The sequence below is a fragment of the Hypanus sabinus genome, chromosome 19 (assembly GCF_030144855.1).
Source record: "Hypanus sabinus isolate sHypSab1 chromosome 19, sHypSab1.hap1, whole genome shotgun sequence".
Lineage (NCBI taxonomy): Eukaryota > Metazoa > Chordata > Chondrichthyes > Myliobatiformes > Dasyatidae > Hypanus > Hypanus sabinus.
In genome coordinates, this window is record NC_082724.1 from 80457997 (window position 1) to 80474914 (window position 16918).

Genomic DNA, 16918 nt, shown 5'->3' on the forward strand with positions numbered 1-16918 from the left:
ATCCTATAACTTCTGTCTTTATAGTACAAGACATATCCAGGGTGTATATTTGTACCTTATTGTACCATTTATTAAGTGTGTCTGTACTACAGAATTCCCCACAGGAAGAGTATCTTTATTTCAGAGCGCACAGGATAGGCCTCTTTACTTCAGGATATCCCATATGAAGTGCAGTTATACTTCAGGAAGTGTGACAGTTATCACAGGAGATCCCCAGGATCTGCAGGATATCTCACAGGAAAGGTGTATTAGTTTTAGGTGTTGGAGGTCCTTTATAATGGACACTGCCTTTCTGAGACACTGCTCCTTGAAGATGGAGCTGGCTAGATTTACAACTCTCTGCAGCTTCTTTCAGTCCTGTGCAGTAGCCCCTCCAAACCAGACAGTGATGCAGCCTGTCAGAATGCTCTCCACGGTACAACTAAAGAAGTTTCTGAGTGTGTATGTTGACATGCCAAATCTCTTCAACTCCTAATGAAGTATAGCCACTATCTTGCCTTCTTTATAACTACATCAACATGTTGGGACCGGGTTAGATCTGCAGAGATCTTGACACCCAGGAACTTGAAACTACTCACTTGAAAGTCAATAGTGCAAACTAAAGTGCATCGTATAGTTTAAACGCAGCAGCTTCCTAATCCATTGTTTTAATGATGTAACTCGGGATTTAAAAAAATTATCAACAAGTTGTGCTTATCAGCATAAAAGATTCATTCTATTTACTCCTGAAAAGATATGACATCTCTTGAACCATTACGCTCCTTAGAGTGTAGATACTCCCAGAGTGCTGTTAAGCAGTTGAGTTCTGGTAATACTTTTGCCCACCCTTGTAGGAAATATAAGTTTATTGATACTTCACAATGATAATTTATGTTTAGTTCCAGATCCATTTGCTTTTGACCCAGATGACTTTTGGCTCACTTCTAGATATGTTAACTGTACGGAAATCACTGATTTTCTCTACAGATGTAGAATATCATCCACTTGATTTCAGTCCAAAGAATAAACTGCCTTCTTCTCTACTTCAGTTTAGTCTAAGAACAGATGTATGTATTCTGAGGAGATTCTTTGCACTCAGTCAGAAAGGCTGATTAAGAGGCAAAGGTGGACCCAAGGAGATGTTTGTATGCTCGACCATGGAACTTGATAAACCAAAAATGCTGAATCTATCTGATGGTGGAATAATGGGATTGCTATTTTTTTAAATGCTGATTTACTCTTATTATATTATTCTAAATCTATGTTATCTTCTTGAATAGAATGCTGTATATTTGAATGAAGATGTGCAAATCATTACATCAAACTACATTGCGGCAAATGGGATTATTCATTATATCAGCAAAGTTTTGGTTCCATTCAAGTTGGAGTCTAACATGCGAACATCCACTTCATCTCCGGTAGGTTTCAAGGAAGTCTGGAAATATGTCAATCTCAATATCCTTGTTTATAAGAAATAACACACACAGCATAGAAGCAAAAAGGAAACATACAGAAACTGGAAATTACAATTAAATGCTGTTTTTTGACCATTATGCATAGGAGCAGAATTTGGCCATTTGGCCCATCAAGTCTGCTTAGTTATTCCACCATGACTGATAAATTATCCCTCTCAAGCCCCCATTTTCCTGCCTGCTCCCTATAACCTTTCATGCCCTTACTAATCACAAACCCATCAACCTCCACTTTTAATATATCCAGTGACTTGACTTCCACAACCATCTGTGGCAATGAATTCCACAGATTTACCTCCCTCTGTTCTAAAGGGATGTCCTTGTATTCTGAGACTGTGCCCTCTGGCCCTAGACTCACCCATCCTTTCCACGTCCACTCTATTTAGGCTGTTCAATATTCAATAGGTTTCAGTGAGAACACCCCTCATTCTTCTAAACTCCAGCAAGTACAGGCCCAGAGCTGTTGAACACGCCTCATATGTTAACCTTTTCATTGCTGGAAACATTCTTGTGAAGCTCCTCTGGAATCTTTACAAGTTCCAGTGCATCCTTTCTAAGTTAAGGGATCCAAAGCAGCTCACAATACTCCAAGTGTATCTCAGCAAGTCGGGCAGTATCAGAGGTAAAATTTCAGGTGCTGATGAAGAGATACTGACTGGAAATTTCAACTTCGTTTCTCCTTCCGATGAGACCGCTGAACCTGTTGCACAATATAGGAGGCAAACTGGTGTTATTTTTAATGGACATATTTGCATTGCAAGGTCTCACCTTGTTGAAAAGCAAAACAATACAGATGATAACTAGATATAAAAACAAAAATTGTTGAAACTACTCAGTGCTTGTAGAGTAAGGAGCACTGCCAAGAGTTCAGGTTGATGCTCGATTGGAGAATGTTTTGCAGTAGATTTAATAATACAGCACAGAGCAGGCCGTTCTGGCCCTTTGAGACACACCAGCCCAGCATCCCCACAACTTCAATTAAACCTGACCTAGTAATGGGAGAATTTACAATGACCCAGTACATCTTTGGACCGTGGGAGGAAATCAGAGCACCCAAGGATGTTCAGAGACTCTTTGCAGAATGGTGCTGCAATTGAACCCTGAACTCTGGAACGTTCTGCAGCTGTAACTGTGTCACACTACCATGGTGCCCAATCTTGAGTGATGTAGAGGCAGAAAATAGTCTGAACAACATATTATAGTTTTATGAAATATGTGGTGAACTACATATACCTGTCTGGACACGCCCCCTGCTGACTGCTCCTGTGGCTCCTCCCACAGACCCCGTATAAAGGCGATTGAGGCCTGAGCCCGACCCTCATTCTCCAGGATGTAGTATGGTGATATCGGCTTCACATCTCAGAGAGAGTTATTGATGGTGCATCAGTAGTCTAATCACTGTCAGTGGTTAAGTACACATTTGAGGGAGGCTGTCGGTGGAATAGCTGGTCTACACTGAGTTAACCGATTGCACCACATGATGGCAATATAATGGAATTTAGGTGAAAAAGCTAGTGAATAGAAGATTTCTTTATGTTTATTTCTAAATGCAGAAATAATTCAATACCCCATTCATTCAAGAAATAACCATATAACAATCACAGCACGGAAACAGGCCATCTTGGCCCTCCTAGTCTGTGCCGAACTCTTAATCTCACCTAGTCCCACCTACCCGCACTCAGCCCATAACCCTCCACTCCTTTCCTGTCCATATACCTATCCAATTTTACCTTAAATGACACAACTACTTCTAAATGGCCTCTACTACTTCTACAGGAAGCTCATTCCACACAGCTATCACTCTCTGAGTAAAGAAATACCCCCTCATGTTTCCCTTAAACTTCTGCCCCCTAACTCTCAAATCATGTCCTCTCGTTTGAATCTCCCCTACTCTCAATGGAAACAGCCTGTTCACATCAACTCTATCTATCCCTCTCAAAATTTTAAATACCGCGATCAAATCCCCCCTCAACCTTCTACACTCCAATGAATAGAGACCTAACTTGTTCAACCTTTCTCTGTAACTTAAGTGCTGAAACCCAGGTAACATCCTAGTAAATCGTCTCTGCACTCTCTCTAATTTATTGATATCTTTCCTATAATTCGGTGATCAGAACTGCACACAATATTCTAAATTTGGCCTTACCAATGCCTTGTACAATTTTAACATTACATCCCAACTTCTGTACTCAATGCTTTGATTTATAAAGGACAGCGTTCCAAAAGCCTTCTTCACCACCCTATCTACATGAGACTCCACCTTCAGGGAACTATGCACTGTTATTCCTAGATCTCTCTGTTCCTCTGCATTCCTCAATGCCCTACCATTTACCCTGTATGTTCTATTTGGATTATTCCTGCCAAAATGTAGAACCTCACACTTCTCAGCATTAAACTCCATCTGCCAATGTTCAGCCCATTCTTCTAACCGGCATAAATCTCCCTGCAAGCTTTGAAAACCCACCTCATTATCCACAACACCTCCTACCTTAGTATCATCGGCATACTTACTAATCCAATTTACCACCCCATCATCCAGATCATTTATGTATATTACAAACAACATTGGGCCCAAAACAGATCCCTGAGGCACCCCGCTAGTCACTGGCCTCCATCCCGATAAACAATTATCCACCACTACTCTCTGGCATCTCCCATCTAGCCACTGTTGAATCCATTTTATTACTCCAGCATTAATACCTAACGACGGAACCTTCTTAACTAACCTTCCATGTGGAACTTTGTCAAAGGCTTTGCTGAAGTCCATATAGACTACATCCACTGCCTTACCCTTGTCAACATTCCTCATAACTTCTTGAGCATAGACTGCAAAACATGGAATTGTTTGGTATCTCAATGCATTAAATATCTCTGGGAGCATCAGATGTAGCTGGATAATGGGGCAAGACTAATAATAACCTGCTGGGAGTGAGGCAAAAATATCCCAATTCAGTTCTATTTTAAGGGAAGAGTCAAGTTTCTTGGGAGTGAGTAGAGCACGAGAAGCTAACACATCTCAGTAAGTTCCATGATGAAAAAAAACTTTGATAAAATCATTAAAAGCAGCAAACATTCCATAATCACAAGAGCAATGCTGGAAATCCAGAGCAGTACACACAAAATACTGGAGCAACTCAGCACAATTTTGTATAATTTTCATTAAACAACCCATAATTTTGCAGTCTATGCTTAATTAAGTAGACTACGCCAGGTTCTCCGTGTTTGATATTTAAAACTAGAGCCATGCAATAAAGTTAGGTTCCTCTGCTGATCACTATGAGATAACATGGCAGGGCACTGACAAATGAGTCAAACAAACAAATCTGCAAGCACAGTTTCATAAATCCTTTAAAATGGCATCACAAGTAGATAGAGTTGTTCAAGAGAGCTTTGGGCATGTTGGCCTTCATTAATCAATGTATTGAGTACAGGAGCTGGGATGTTATGTAGTATTTGTATAAGACATTGATGTTGCCAAGTTTGGAGTATTGTGTGCAGTTCTGGTCACCCATCTACAGGAAAGATATCAGTAAGGTTGAAAGAGTACAGAGGAAGTTTACAAGGACTTGAGAACCTGAGCTATAAGGAAAGGCTGAAGAGGTTACGACTTCATTTCCTGGAGCAAAGCAGAATGAGGGGAGATTTGATAGAGGTATACAAATTTATGAGGGGTATAGATACGATAAATGCAAGCAGGCTTTTCCCTCTGAGGTTGAGTGAGATTAGAACTAGAGGTCATAGGTTAAGGGTGAAAGGTGAAATATTTACAGGGAACCTGGGTGGAAACCACTTCACTCAGGATGGTGTGAGTGTGGAAGGAGCTGTTGGTGGAAGTTGTGGTTGCGGGTTCAATTGCAACATATAAGAAATGTCTGGATGAAAGGAATACGGAGGCAATGGTCCAAGTGAGGGTGAATGGGACTAGGCAGAATTGTTTGACATGGATTAGATGAGCCAAAGGGCCTGTTTCTGTGCTGTACTGCTCTATGATTCTCTGGGCCAAGCTATCAGTTTGGCCCATTGAACATGTGACAGACAAAGTTATACGTTTGGTTAATCCCACTTCCCAGCTCTAATTCTGCCAATTATGGCTCTTTATTTGTTTATCGTTGTATTTTTTTAATGTAATGAGGGTTTATATTTCCATCACTTTTCTAGGCATCAGTTCCAGACTTTCATCACTCTGAGAGAAAGGGGCTACTAAATTTACCATCAACGATCACACTTGAGAAGCAGTCACATTGGCAGGGACTGGAGAGCTATTGTCATGTCTGAAAATGCATCCCAGCTAAATTTATTGCCATCGAGGGGAAAATCCAGTGGGGGCTGTGGAGCTGGGGAGTCAGCTTGTGCATCCGAGCATTCCTTTACAATATCTGCAGTGTGTTATGGACCTGTGTAACAGAGAAGAAAATGGTTTTAAGATTGGAGTCTTTATCCTGCCTTAGATTTTTGAAATAAATTTTCACTTGTTTCTTTTTCTCCATTTGCAGTCCAGTTTCAGCACTGTTGCAAGTGAAAGTGGAGGCAAAATATTTAGTAATTTGATTAAGGTGTGTTACAATCCAGCAACAATGATTGAGACAGGTTTTTTATAACAAATAAAACATTTATTAAACACTGCTGAAAAAAAAACCCAAAAGTAAACAAACGACTAACTTAATCAGAAGTCAGCTGTGATTTGGCAGTTTGAACAGTTCTTCAAGCGAGAAATGCGAGCTCAGTTCTTTAAAGTAGTATTGCAAAATGATTTACAATCACTTAGGAGAGATTTTCCTTGAAGTATTAAATTCTCTTACTGCTGATCCCAGACAAAGTATGCCTTGCCTGGAGGATTTACGATGAAGGAAATAAAACAGCTGAAAGGCACTGACCTTTTCCTTTTGGCAAATAACTCACTGCCCCAGTCCTCTCTACTCTTACAGCAGGGACTAACGTGGGTGCAGGTTATTAATTTCTTCCGAATGAGGATCAAATAAGGTCGGACCGGTTTACCACCAACAACACCAACTTTCCTTGATCTTTCGGGTTCTCCGAACTTCGATAATTCTTCACTATCCGACTAGACTTTAACTGGCAATGTTGTAGCAAAATTGCCAGCAATAACCTTTGAGACTTAAAGGCAGAAAGTAAAACTCCACTTTAAAACAAAACTGCATCATAATATCGAATATGCAGTAGAACGGAGTCACTGAACGAATTCAACCACGAACTGCCCCGAGTCACAGGGAGGGGTTCTCCTTTTATACCCTGCTGAAAAAAATGATCACATGACCTCTCACTGGCAGGAAAATTACATCACTCCACCATCACAAGACCATTACATCATGCCCAGCAGAGCCTCAATTACATCATGGTCATGTGACAAGCACAAGATACCCACGGGTACATAACAGGTGAGACACCTTCCTTCTCGTTATGTATGGTGCTGTTGCTTTTGAGCTGTTGTAATGCTTCAGTGCAAATGTGCTGTGGAGTGGAAGTATTCCTAATATGCACTGCAAACAGTTGGGTAGAAAGAAATTATTTGCTGTTATATATCATCTTTTCAAACCTCAAGATGTCCCAAAAGGGATAACAGTCAATAAGTTATATTAAGGTATAGTCCACATTGTTATGAGTGCAAGGTGGGCAAGCTCTTATAGAATCACTCCCTCCCATGAATATGGTTTTCTGGTAGGAGAAATGAGCAATCTGAGATCTGGTGAATTGCTGTAAGAGCTTGTGCTTGGAGAAATGGTGACATTAGTCTCAACTGTCTTGGAAGCAAACCAAGCCTGCATTCCAATACAAGATGTTCTATAACTTCTGTACATGTACAATGGAACTAAAATTATGGTTGGGGCAGTAGGTAGACAAATGGAGGTGCATGCTGGGCAGAGATAGCTTCCCACAACATCTTGTACAAGCTGCATGCTTCTTGGTTTGAAACACATACATTAGAGCTGGCCTGTCACGTCATGAGACTCCTTTGGCAATATTCATGTCGAAGGAACATTGTGCCTAGTGAATCACAACATGGAGATGATAGCTGCAAATTAATCTCTACAATGGGGGCAGAGTGTCTGAGTCTAAGCTGGAGGCTGGATGGTTGAAATTGTGCAATGGTCTATCTGCACTTGGCTCGCTTCCCATTCTGCTGCTGCTCTCCGGCCGGGTTCCTGAGTACCAGAGAGGAGAAAGACATGAGGGATGGACTGCAAAGAGTAAGATGGGAGGTAAACACAAAGTACACTGCAGATGCTGTGGTCAAAGCAACATGTACAACAAGCTGGGGGAGCTCAGCAGGTCGGACAGCATCTGTGGAAACGAACAGTCTATGTTTTGGGCCGAGACCATCCTGAAGATGGGAGGTGTATGCTCAAATTATCTGCTGGCTTGTGCATCTGAAGAAATTGTGGGATGAGAGAAATATGAGAACTGAGATGAGATATGCAAAAACACTCATTTTTCTGGGATTCAACTTCAGTGCGGGCACAATCTCTTTCATGGTTGAATAAACCACTGTGATATCTGATCGTCTACTTATAGAATTAACAGCCAGATTTACAATAAAAATACCATATTTAAATTAAAACCAGTTATTAAAGGATTATAGGAATTATATCAAGGCCTGAAAGTAGTGGAAGATCAGAGTGTACATTAAAGGTAGGACAGTTTCTGGAGTTCTCCCAACAACAAATTACCAAAATAAATTCAATATAGGGCTTTGTGATTGACCTTATTCTCACTTTTATGTAAGTTTTCAACCTGTTACTGTCACCAGCCTTGGTGATCTATTGCTTATATTGGGAGTTGTACCCTCTGTGGCTAGCAGTGGAAATAAACAAAACAGGGCATTTCCTATTTGTGGCTAGCCCACAGTGAGAGCTTCAGGTTAAGAAGGGAAACTAAAATGTGTGACATCCATGTTGAAGGCATTTTCTGGGATTCATTTCCAAGGGGATCAGTGGCAAATGTATTTGGGGCCATTTAAGGCTCCGGTTAGCTGAGTGAGAATTGTGAAACAAACTCTGCATTTGGTAAGAGTCACAAGTTGGAAAGTTCATTGGGAGACTGTGCCTGTCTGTGAATGCAGTAACAGCAGTTTCTGTGCTGCTCCTAGTTTTGTTCCTTTCCCCCTAGTTTAAACTTTGAATTTAAAATTTTTAGTTGCTGATTCTTGAAGGGGAATAATGTGTCTTTGAGGAGTGGGAAGAACTTGTCTGAACCTAGTGATAAAGGCAACAGAAAAGGAAAGATGCAAAAGGAAAGATCTGATGAAATGCTGTTGTGGGCTGAAGATATGGTTCGAACACTGAATTCAATTAAAGACCAACTGGGAAAGAACAGTAATGAAATGATGCCATTTCTGGGAAAACTTAAAGATCTGGAAACTCAAGTCATTACACATGAAACAGAATTGAAGGCAACTAATCAAAAATTGCTTGCAACTACAACTTGTTTGGAAAGATATCGAAATAAGATTATAAACCTGGAAACTAAGTCTCGCCGAAGGAATATACAAATTGTTGGGCTGCAGGAAGGAATTGAAAATGGAGACTTAACTGTTTACTTTGGTAAGCTTTTTTTATGCATAATTTCCTACTATACTATTGCAGCTGCCTACTATAGAAAGAGCACACGTATCATTTACTTCAAGACATCAAGATAAACCATGGTCTGTCTTGGTCTGTTCTCATCATTTTAAGATTAAGGATCAAATAATGCAACAGACAAGAAAGCAGGGAGTTTTCAGATTTGAGAAATCTGAGCTCTGTTTCTATAAAGATTACCTGAAGGAGGTAATGGAGCAAAGATCAAAATTTGCTCTGGTAATGAAACAGGCATATGAAAAGAAATTGTTTCTTTCCTTGCATCACCCAACAAGAATGGAAGTTTTTCTTCCTGATTCTCCTCCTCGTACATTTTTTGATCCTGAAGTTGCACCGGCATTTGTTCAAACCATACCTGCTATAACTGCCGATTGAACTGTCTGGAAGATTGTTTGGTTATTGGCTTTAACATTTCCAATAGACAATAGACAGTAGGTGCAGGATTAGGCCATTCAGCCCTTCTAGCCAGCACCACCATTCAATGTGATCATGGCTGATCATACACAATCAGTACCCTGTTCCTGCCCTCTCCCCATATCCCTTGACCCCACTATCTATGAGAGCTCTATCTAACTCTCTCTTGAATGCATCCAGAGACTTGGCCTCCACTGCCTTCTGGGGCAGAGCATTCTACATATCCAAAACTCTCTGGGTGAAAAAGTTTTTCCGCACCTCTGTTCTAAATGGCTTACCCCTTATTCTTAAACTGTGGCCTCTGGTTCTGGACTCACCCATCAACAGGAACATGCTTTCTGCCTCCAGTGTGTCCAATCCCTTAATAATCTTATATGTATCAATCAGATCCCCTCTCATCCTTCTAAATTCCAGTGTATACAAGCCCAGTTGCTCCAATCTTTCAACATATGACAGTCCTGCCATTCTGGGAATTAACCTTGTGAACCTACGCTGCACTCCCTCAATAGCAAGAATGTCCTTCCTCAAATTTGGAGACCAAATCTGCACAGAATACTTCATGTAGGGTCTCACCAGGGCCCTGTACAGCTGCAGAAGGACCTCTTTACTCCTATACTCAATTCCTCTTGTTATAAAAGCCAGCATGCCATTAGCTTTCTTCACTGCCTGTGGTACCTGCCTGCTTGCTTTCATTGATTGATGTACAAGAACACCTAGATCTCTTTGTATTCCCCTTTTCCTAACTTGATTCCATTTAGATAGTAATCTGCCTTCCTGTTCTTGCCACCAAAGTGGATAACCTCACATTTATCCACATTAAACTGCATCTGCCATACATTTGCCCACTCACTCAACCTGTCCAAGTCACCCTGCATTCTCATAACATCCTCCTGACATTTCACACTGCCACCCAGCTTTGTGTCATCAGCAAATTTGCTAATGTTACTTTTAATCCCTTCATCTAAATCATTAATGTATATCGTAAACAGCTGTGGTCCCAGCACCGAACCTTGCAGTACCCCACTGGTCACAGCCTGCCATTCGGAAAGGGACCCATTAATCACTACTCTTTGTTTCCTGTCAGCCAGCCAATTTTCAATCCATGTCAGTACTCTGCCCCCAATACCATGTGCCCTAATTTTGCCCACTAATCTCCTATGTGGGACTTTATCAAAAGCTTTCTGGAAGTCCAGGTACACTACATCCACTGGCTTTCCCTTGTCCATTTTCATAGTTACATCCTCAAAAAACTCCAGAAGAATAGTCAAGCATGATTTTCCCTTCATAAATCCATGCTGACTCGGACTGATCCTTCTACTGCTATCCAAATGTGTCGTAATTTCCTCTTTTATAATTGACTCCAGCATCTTTCCCATCACTGACGTCAGGCTAACCGGACTATAATTCCCTGTTTTCTCTCTCCCTCCTTTCTTGAAAAGTGGGACAACATTAGCCACCCTCCAATCAGCAGGAACTGTTCCTGAATCTATAGAACATTGGAAAATGATTACCAATGCATCCACTATTTCTAGAGCCACCTCTTTAAGACCTGGGATCCAGACCATTAGGTCCCAGGGACTTATCAGCCTTCAGAGTCAACAGTCTATCCAACACCGTTTCTTGCCTAATATAAATTTCCTTCAGTTCATCCTTTACCCTAGTTCCTCTGGCCACTATTACATCACTATTACTTCATAAATAGAAAAGTTATGAAGGCTGATTTATGAAGATTAGGGGACTTATTCATTATTGATTATCATCAGTTTGTTTTGGAAAGAAGATTCATGGTTCAAGTATGATTGTTTAAATGGTTATTTGGACATTAGACTGAGAAAAAGAAGATAAAAGGATTTATTCCTTTAAAGTAACATCTGGTTTGATGTCTTTTTTTGTTTCTTATTTAATTAACGTAGTTTTTCCTACTAATGGGGCTATTTCTTTTTTATATATATATATATATACTTAGCGGAGGTTTCAATTGTTTATATAATATTATTAGTTGGTATTTTTGAAAATTTAGTTGGGTTCAATATGCTATTGATGTTTCTTCTTGCTTTTTTAGCTTTTAAAAAAAATTGTGTTGATTTGTTATTAAATACTATGCTTGGTTTCTCTGGGTAATATATTTTAGATCTTAATAACTGCTTATTTTTTTAAATTTATTTTCAATATATTAGTATGCTTTTTATGTAATAGAATACTATAGCATCTTGTAACTGAATTTAAAGCTTTTTAGGGGATCTAATGTTAAATTTAAGATGGCGCTGGTTTTTCTTTTTAAGAGATAATAATTTTTTGGTTTTCTCTTTGTTTAAAAAAGATCAAATATAAACATGGGATAGTTTGTAGATGCTGGAATGTAAACATTTTTCACTGTTGAGACTTTCTCGTTTCCCTTACAAGGTCAGTGGATTTCAATTTTTTTTTAAACTGGGGGCAGGGTAGAGAACATTTTAAATTTTTTTTGGATGGACAGAGCAGACTTGGCTTTGTTTTCTATCATAGAGTGCTTGCTTTTTTTCTGAGCTGTGGGGAGAGGGGGTGGGGTTAGAGATAGGAGGTCTTTCCCATTGGGTGGTTCCGGAGCATGCGTGTTTTCTATGTGGTTGTATTCTTCATCATCGCCATTTTTGATCATCCCGAATTGGTATGTGCTCTGCGCATGTGAAAAGTAGAATAAAATTATTGATTAATTGATTCCAGCCTGATATAATTTTTGCCCAAGAGACGCATATCAGGGCAGGAGATCAAGACCGATTTTTTGGATGGTTGAAGGGTTTGCAATTTCACTCCACCTCTCAAAGTAAAACTAAAGCAGTGTCTATTTTTATTAAATCCAATATTTTGCTCCTTCAAGAGGATATTAAGTCAGATTTTAATGGTAAATTTTTAATTGTTAAAAGAGTAATTTGTAATAGAATAGTTGTTTCAGTCAATTTGTATGGTCCTAACTTAGATGATCCTTTTTTAAAAAATGTATTTGCTCTATTGCCTGATTTAAATGAATATATGTTGATAATGGGCGGGGATTTTAACTGTTGTTTAAATCCCTTGATTGCCAAGAGCTCAACCAATCAGCGACTTCCAAATCACTCTGCGTCACTTATTAATTCCTTTTTGACTGGTTTTGGATTGATTGAATTATGGAGATATTTACACCCTGATGACAGAGAATATTCTTTTTCTCACATGTTTATAGAAAATATTCCAGTATCGATTATATTATAGTCGACCTTCGCCTCTTGCCTAGTGTTGAGAATTGTGAATATGACGCTATTGCTATATCTGATCATGTGCCTTTGAGTTTGTCTTTCGATTTTGATGATGTCATCCTTGCCAGCCCACCTTGGTGCCTGTCTCAAACATTATTGCAAAATTCTGACTTTGTTAGCTTTATTGAAACTCAGATAAAAGGATTTTTTCTTTTTAATGATATAGGGGGTATGTCTAAATTAATCATATGGGATACATTTAAAACATTTTTCGTGGTCAGATCATTTCTTATTCAGCTAAGCTTAAAAAACAGACTAAAGTAGAATTACATAAGGTTTCAAAACAAGTTAATGATTTAGATATTATTTATGCAATTTCCCCTAATATTGACTTATTTAAACAAAGGGTGGAACTTCAATCACAATATAATTTATTATTAACACATCCTATTGAAGGCTACTTGCTTAAGCTAAAAAGTCAATTTTATATGTTTGGAGATAAAAATAACAAACTGCTTGCATTTCAATTAAAAATGGCCGGAGCCGTCCGGTAACGTCATCATCGAGAATGGCAGCTTAAGTCACTAGTTCCTCTGGAAAAATGCGTATAAAAGCCCCATTAACCCATCAAATACAATATTTTTCAAAAAATATTTGAACTGAAAAGAGGGGCAAGAATGGGGAAAAGGAATGGAAATAAAAAAAGCGACACTGCGGAGCCTGCGGCCGAGAGGAGTGCAGCGAGCGGTTCTCCGACCGACTGCGTGCTAGCAAGGCGGGCACTGGGCCTCGTTCAGTCAAAGCAGCAAATGTCTTCGAAATTCTGAAAGAAATAATGGAGGTCCAGAAAGATGTAAAGCAGCAGCTCCGTGATATTAAGGCAGAGCTCGCCAGCGTTAATCAAAGAATAGCAGTGGCAGAGACTTGCATTGAGAAGGTGGAAGATCACGTTCAAAATATGGAATGGATACTGAACAAGACAATAAAAATAATACAGCGGAAAAATATCAGAATCTACAATGTTCCCGAAGGAGTGGAGGGCTCGTCTATGACAGAGTTTGTTGGAAAGTTACTGCGGGACGCTCTGGAGCTTCCCCCAGCTATGAAGCTGGAAGTCGAAAGAGCCCACCGCGTGTTAGTCCCAAAACCTACCCAGGATAGAAAGCCACGCTCAATAATAACTAAATTCCTTCGGTACAGCACCAAGGTGGAGATCCTACAAAGAGCCTGGGGTAAGAAGAGAGTGTTTTTATAGGATAAATTACTAGATTTTGACCAAGATTAACCCCCACCCCGCGGTCCTCCAGAAATGCAAAGAATACTCCGAAGTTAAGTGAGTACAAAAGCAAAATAAGATTAGATTTCAAACTCCGTACCCTGCTAAACTTCGAATGTTTTATGACAATGGTACGCGGTTGTATCAGACAGTGGAAGAGGCAACTACAGACATGAAAGCCAGAGGGTTGCCCATCAGCAAGACTAAAATGAGTGAAAGCCTGACTGAAGAATTATCCCGCTCCGCTTGGGAAATAATGTGAGAATCGAGCAGGAGAAGGGAGGAGGCCGAGAGAAATATATCAGGAAGAGACCGGGAGTTTCCCAAAGACAGTCCTCACCCCCTCCAGAAGAGCCATAAGGTTTGGCAAACTTTAAAAATGTTGAGAAGCTAAAGGGAAGCAAAAGTAGACGGTGATGTACCTATCTCGAGAAATACTTGTTATAATGTGGATTTTATATTACTTAGTTGTTATTCATTTTTCACTCACTTACTCCTTTTTCCCCACCAAAATTAGAAAAAAAATAAATATATATATATGTGTGTGTGTGTGTGTGTGTGTGTGTGTGTGTGTGTGTGTGCATATATGTGTAAGTGTGTAATGTGTGTGTGTATATATGTATGTGTGTGTATGTTTATATATATATTTGTGTGTGTGCATATAAATATATGTATATATATTGGAGGAGTACACTGGGAAATCTTTTCTGTGTAATGGATTTGTTCACTGACTTTTATGAATACTGCAATGGGGGCCCTCAACTCACAAGTATGAGGGGTTATCCCCGACAGCTAGACATTTCCTCTAGCTCAACGCAGGGTCATCTACTAGAGACCTCAGCCTTGGAATCACATATTCATTGCCATTTTTGTTATTATTTGCGTTTCTTGGTTCTTACTTGTTCAGGGAGTAGATCAATTAAGTTTTATTCCAATTTCAATGATACATTGACAGATAAATACAGATAGCTAAGGACAAGGTAAAATTAATTTCTTTTAATATAAATGGGCTATTAAATCCAATCAAACATAAGAAAATTTTATCCAAACTGAAAAAAAACACAAGCTCATGTAGGATATTTACAGGAAACTCATTTAAGTGATAATGAGCATAAAAAACTAAAGAGAATGGGCTTCACTAATCTGTTTTTCTCCTCATATAAATCAGGACATAGGAGAGGAGTTGCTATTCTTATCTCAAGTAAGTTAAATTTTGAAAAAGTATTCGAAATTGGAGATAAAGAGGGCAGATATATTCTGGTAAGGTGGAATATAGATGGAAATTCAGTTACTCTATTGAATACATACGCACTCCCGGGAAGTGATACTGGTTTCTTTCAGAAAATGACTGATATTATTGTAACCCCCTGGGTCGCCTCAGGCTCGCTCAGCTCGTTCTTGTCTAGGGGGAGCAGCCATCGGCCCCGCCAAACTGGGTAATCAGCTGATGTGGATGCTGTGTGATGTCCCCGCCTCGCCCAAAAACAGACAGTACACCATATGCGATTAAATGAGTACAATTTATAAAGGTTACTATAACTGAATGATTAATAATGATACAGTATATATGAAGTAAAAAATAAAGAAAAGGCGCCAAACTTATCAAAGTCCAAACCACTTCGTGCACAATCATTGGAGCTCAATTACTGAAGTCTTCTGGCCACCATTCGATCCCCTCCGAACTCCTCGACTCGCAGCTTAGGACCATCCGAAGTGGTCAACCAAGCACATCTAGCTTCACCTCCTCTCCTCGGAGTACCTCCTAGCATCGGACCCCCACTTGGGGTCCGTTCCTCGCCCAGCTTACAGCATCGCGCGCTCTCTCTCTCTCACCCCCTTGCGCCAATCTCCCCAAAAGCCCGCCAACAATAGCTTACAGACTCAGAAGAAAGAACAACATTAATCCCAATTGGTTTACAAAAGGAATACAATTCTCGTTATCAGTAAATTTTAACCCAAACAAGCTTCCAGCACTCTCTCGCAACAAAGAAGCATTCCTGCTTTGAACAAAACAAAGAAACCATTTTGATTACATACACAGTAACAAAGAAAAAAGAAGAAACCCCCTTTACATTATGGTAACGGAAACAGAAGGTCTCCTGATATGTGGGGGAGACTTAAATTTACAATTACAACTAAACTTAGACTCTTCCAATAGAAAAACCTATGAAACAAAATCTTTACATAAGAAGGTTAATACACTTTCTGAGGATGTTGGTTTAATTGATATATGGAGGGACCTTTTCCCTGACAGAAGGGATTACACTCATTATTCTGCTCCCCATTCTGTATGTACAAGAATAGACTATTTCATAACATTTGGAAAAGACAAAGACAAAATAAACACCTATGGAATTGAGACAATAGATGTAAGTGACCATGCACCTATATATTTATCTGTTGATTTTGACTTACAGACAAAGAATACTATTTGGAAACTAAATTCAAGTCTACTCATACTTTAAGGAACAAATTAAAAAAAAAATTGGTCTTTACTTAGAATTTAATGATAATGGAGAGGTTTCACCTCCCATTTTATGAGATACTCTGAAGGTGGTCTTGAGGGAAAATTATAGCAATATCATATAAGAAAAAAATAAGGAATGAAACATTAGAGGAATTACAAAATAGGCTGATGAAACTAGAGAAAAAACACAAATTGAATTTGGCACAGTATACATTAGGGGAAATTAAAAGAATTAAGAATGAAATAAATAATTTGGCTACGCAAGAAATCAGGAAAATCTTAATGTTTCTGAAACAGAGACATTATGAAAGTGAATCAAAATCTATGAAAATACTAGCATGGAAACTGAAAAAAAAGATAGCAGAAAATATAGTTCATAGAATTAGGGACCCAAGAATGAAAATGATGAAAAATAAGCTAAGTGAAATTCAAGCTTTTGAAGTGTTTTTCAAAACTCTATGTTCCAAGTTCCAGGGGAAGCATAACCCAAATTGAAACCCTCT